Source organism: Echinops telfairi, unplaced genomic scaffold, assembly GCF_000313985.2.
Source record: "Echinops telfairi isolate 266 unplaced genomic scaffold, ASM31398v2 ScPeMD7_3533;HRSCAF=4204_1, whole genome shotgun sequence".
NCBI lineage: Eukaryota > Metazoa > Chordata > Mammalia > Afrosoricida > Tenrecidae > Echinops > Echinops telfairi.
The window spans coordinates 10597654-10602864 of NW_022107432.1; positions in this window are offsets into that span (position 1 = coordinate 10597654).

The following is a 5211-nucleotide window of genomic DNA, read 5'->3' on the forward strand; positions in this document are numbered from 1 at the left end:
TCTTCTCTCTGCCCCTCAACTTGGAGGTACCTTTACCTTGAACTTGCTTGAGCACGTGTTACAATGTTCCTTAAGTATTGAACAATACCCACTTTGCACGCAACTTTCCTTCTCAAGGGCAATTAGCTTTACTGTTTCTGTGGGTTCTGCTTAACCAACTCAGGACCACTACTCTTGGATGAACTTTGCTTCTGATTCTTCGTTCTGGTCATGGGAGTCTCTGTTCCTACTCCTGAAATGCCTCATTTTAGACCCAGTGGAATAGCAAAATTTACCAATCACGTCAATTAAAGTTCCACACAAAAATTTGCATAACCCTATGCAATAATTTGATAGGGGTTACAAAGACTATGAAGAGCCAGACCAAGTAATATCATGTCACTGGGTTAATTCATCCACAAATGAGGATTTACTCTTCAATTACAGCACATCGAAACCGAAATTTTGGCATGCTCAATGGATTCCAATTATGTTCCTTTTAAAAGTTGTCTGATTTGGGGGAACAAAAAGAAAACCGAAGAGGCAACGTTAGAGCTGTGGACTAAATGGTGTAAGGTTTCACAACAGCATAAGCATAGGAAATACTTGTAGAATAGGCTAGTGCATTGTTGTGATGGGGGAAAAAAATCCCCCTTTCTGGCCGTTTTCTCATCAGTAAAATTTTCAGTATTTTTAGGGCTTCTTCATAATATTCCTCAATTATTTTATCTCATGTCCTTTGAAAAAATGTAGGAAGACTAATCCTTTTAGCTGCTGCTGCAGTTGGGAAGCACCATCAAAGTCGTTCCACCAGATAGCGAGTGACCATATGCACAACTCAACCAAACACTGCCTTCTCCTGTGCTGTCCTCACAACTGTTCCAATTCTTGAGCTCATTGTTAGAGCCACTGTGTTGATTCTCTTTTTGAGGCCTTTCCTTTTATTTTTTTATTGCCACTCTGTTTTACGAAGCACGATGTCCTTCTCCAGGGAGTTGGTCTCTCCTAACAACATGTCCATATTACGTGAGATGAAGTTTCTCCACCCTCGCCTCCTAGGAGCATTTTGGACATTGTTTTTCCAAGACAGTTATGTTTGTTATTTTGGGAGTCTATGGTACTTTCAATATTCTTCACTAGCACCACAATCCAAATACATGGATTCTTCCTTTGGTCGTCCTTATTTAATGTTCAGCTATCACATGCATGTGAGGCAATTGAAAATACAATGATTTGGGTTAGGTGCAAATTAGTCCTCAAAGTGACCTCCCTGATTTTCAATACTTTAAGAGGACTGTGAAGCCCATTTCCCCCTGTAATGTGTCTTTTGATCTCTTGACTACTGTTTCCATGAGTATTGATTATGGATCCAAGCAAGACAAAAATCCTGACAGCTTCAATCTTTTTTCCACTTATCGTTGTGTTACCTATAGGTCCAGCTGTGAGGATTTGGGTCTTCTGTACTCTGAGTTGCAATCCATTTCGAAGGCTTCAATTCCTGAACATCATCAATAAATGCTGAAGTTCTCACTTTCACAAAACCAGGCTGTATCATCTGTATATCGCATAGGTTTATCATTAATAAACCTTTCTCAAATCTTGACACCTCACTCTTCTTCATATAATTATACAGCTTTGTCAATAATTTGCTCAGCATACAGATTGAATAGATTTATTGAAAGGATTGAAACCTGATGCACACATTTCCTGATTTTAAACCATGCAGTATGCCCTTTTTAGTTCTCCCAATTGCCTCTTTTTTAATTAAATCATTTTATTGGGGGTTCCTACAATTCTTATCATACATATATCATCCATACATATATCCATTGTGTCAAGCACATTTGTACATTTGTTGCCCTCATCATTCTCAAAACATTTCCTTTCTACTTGAGCCCTTGGTATCAGTTCCTCATTTCCCCTACCCTCTTCGCCCCCCCATCATGAACCATTGATAAATTATAAATTATTATTATTTTGTCAGATCTTATACCGTCTGATGTCACCCTTCATCCACTTTCTATTGTCCGTCCCCCAGGGAAGAGGTTATATGTAGTTCCTTGTAGTTGGTTCCCCTTTTTACCTCACTGATGCTGTGGTTTCTTGAGCAGGGAGAATGAACATGGAACCAAACACACACACACACACACACACACACACACACACACAGACAATACAGGACTGCAGCACAAAATAGACACAGACAGAGACGGTACAAACTGCAGCCCTGACAGACCGCAGTGCTATATTTTTATGTACTAAATACTGGCAGTGTTCCCAGACAAGTTTGCTATTCCCACACTTGAATTTCTCATAGTCTCGAGAGTGAATTCCATATCTGGGCCCATACCACTTTTGTTTACATTCTAACAGGGAACACTGTTTGCAGCTGCCCCACCCCCCACCCCCAAATTCCTTACCGTTTGCCGTAAGGAGGCAGTTTATGAGAACCAGCTAAGACAGATGTTTGCGCACTGTCCTAGACAGACACATGACATGAGACACAGTGCTCCTCTCATGGCTCCTTCACTCACCTTCCCTCCACCCTCTTGGTATCACCCCTCTCACCACTGGTCCTGAAGGGATCATCGGTCCTGGATTCCCTGTGTTTCCAGTTCCTATCTGTAACCAGTGCACATCCTCTGGTCTAGCTGGATATGTAAGGTAGAATTGGGATCATAATAGTGGAGGGGGAAGCAGCATTTAAGAACTAGAAGAACTAGGTAGGCTAACATTCATATTTTTCTTTATTTATTGGTTTGCCTTAATAATTTAAAAAGTAAATGCCAAGTTATAAAGAAGATAAGAAATGGTCCTCACTAAATTTCTAAATTATCAGTAACTGAGTAACTGGCTAGCATTAGCTGTATGCATGAGGGGAAGTCAAGTGATATCGCACCAAGATTGCAGAATTTTTAATGAACAAAGGGAGACCTGAGGCATTGTGGGTTAAGCAGTTGGCAGCAATACACAGATCAGAGGTTCAAATCCACCAGCTACTCCACAGGAGAAAAATGGGACTGTTTGTTCCACAGGGAAGAAGCACAAGCAGCCCGTATGATAATAAGGTGTCAAAAAGAAGAGGTATCCAAAGTTCACAAAAACAAAAATTATCCAGCCAAATTAATATGAAAGAAAATGGATGTAGTGGAGACCCAAAGTCCACCAGCAAGACAATTGGACAGTCCCTTCTCAGAAGGGTCACAAAAAATGAAGGAAAATAAATCCAGGGTGTGGTATGGCAATGATGAAACATATAACTATCCTCTAATTCTTTAAGATTTCCTCCCCTTATTATTAAGGTCTTCATATAATATATCTCATCAATCATGTTAAATTTGCATGTGTTCATTTGTATATTTAAGATGGCTCAGTACATTGTCCTCAAGATAGTCGACCCCTCAGAGACAGTGACAGGAGCAATAGTTATATGAGAGTATCAGAAGTGGGGGTGGGGTGGGGAGAGAAAAGGGAGTTGACAGCATTGATGATTATATAACCCCACCCAATGGGATTGGACAAAGAAAATGTATGGGAAGGGTGGGGATACATTGGAATCAGTAAGATATGTCAATTAAAAGGTTATATAATAATAAAAATATTTACAAACAGAAATACTATGAGGAAATTCTATTCTTTTATAGGATCACTATGAGTTAGAATCAACTCACTGGCAGGATCAGACTTTAAAATAAAACTATCAAAATGTGAAGCAATTGTTTCTTGACTCAATTTCTATCCAGAGCTATACAGTTCTGAACATGGGGTTCCTATCCCTCCACCCCTTCCTGGAAGAATTCTGTACCTTTCCATCAAAAGAGCAGTGTGAGCATCCTTGCGGTCCTCAAACTGTGCTCCTGTTCAATCATCTTTGAATTTGGAGAACCAAAATGAACTGTGAAGGAGAATTTTCAGAGTTGAAAGGCTGATGTGTGGTTTTCCAATGACATTCTCCTAGGGTGGCTGGTGCTACTCTTGAAGAATGCACTGGTGCCCTGTGGTGATGATTGTGGAGTGGGGGTTAGGGTAGGGTGGAAATTGCCACAAATTCTCCAGACTTTTTTCTAACCAGTACAGTGTTGAATGGTAAATCTTCTTCCTAATAAGCATGCATGATTATCTTGTGTCCTCTGAGTAAATCTATCAAGATCATGCCTTTGAAATCCCACATAGTCACCTTAATCTTTTGAGCTGACCTCTCTGTCTTAAATGTAACTGACCCCTGAGAAAATTGCTTCAGAAGTCACTGTTTTGATTAGACCTCCTTCTGGAAGATTTCCTCATGGAACTATGACAAATGAATCACGGAGAGAACGTATCATACACTAATTGCAGAGACATGTTTTAAAGGGTTTTGTTTGGATTGAACCCATGTATGAATGGAACCTAGTATAAATACTTTTTCACTTACTTTTGTATATATGGATGGTTACATTCACTGGTTAAATGCCTGTTGATTCTTGATCTGGCATATAGATTTTCTTTCCCTTTTAAAAAAAAAGTATTTGAGTTAGTTTATTGTGCCAACCTGGCCAATAAACATAAGTAGGGTTAATTGAAGGGCAGAGGGATAAATGGCTCAGTGAGCCTAGCCTTTCTAGTTCTTGGGTCTTTTGCTTTCTGATTGTCCAACCAGGGTGCAGCTGCCTTAGTCAGTTCCCTGCTTTAGCTGGCAAGGCTTGCCAGCTCACTTTCTGTAAGACGTCCCAGAGGAGAAGCCACATGGACCCACCCCTATACAGCCCTGGGTGCTGGAGCACCCATGTGGAGAGCCCTGCTAGTGCTGAGATGCTTACACATTCACTGACTCAGCTTTCCTCCTGCAGTCGGCATCATTGCATCTGTTTTGTGAGATGGAAGAGGACTTTGTGGATTGGTGTTGGACATATGGGTTCATGTTGGACTTGTGGGCTTAGGCAGCACTGAGTTGGGATGTTTTATGTTTTCTTGATACGCACTTAACCTTTACATAAAACTGTCTCTTATACATGAGTTTATGTGGATTTGTTTCTCTAAAGTACCCAGACTAACACAGTATTCATGAGTACAAAGAGAAAAGCTCATCTCAATGCAAGGTGAATTAATCATTTACATGTTATAGCTTTCCAAAATTATTACATATTATGCACTGTGCATATGTGCAGCATCAGGCAAAAGAAAACAAGAACAACTTCTCAAACGTTTAGGAGCTTACTATGCCAAATCTCTGACTAAAGATGTAGTATCTTTTAC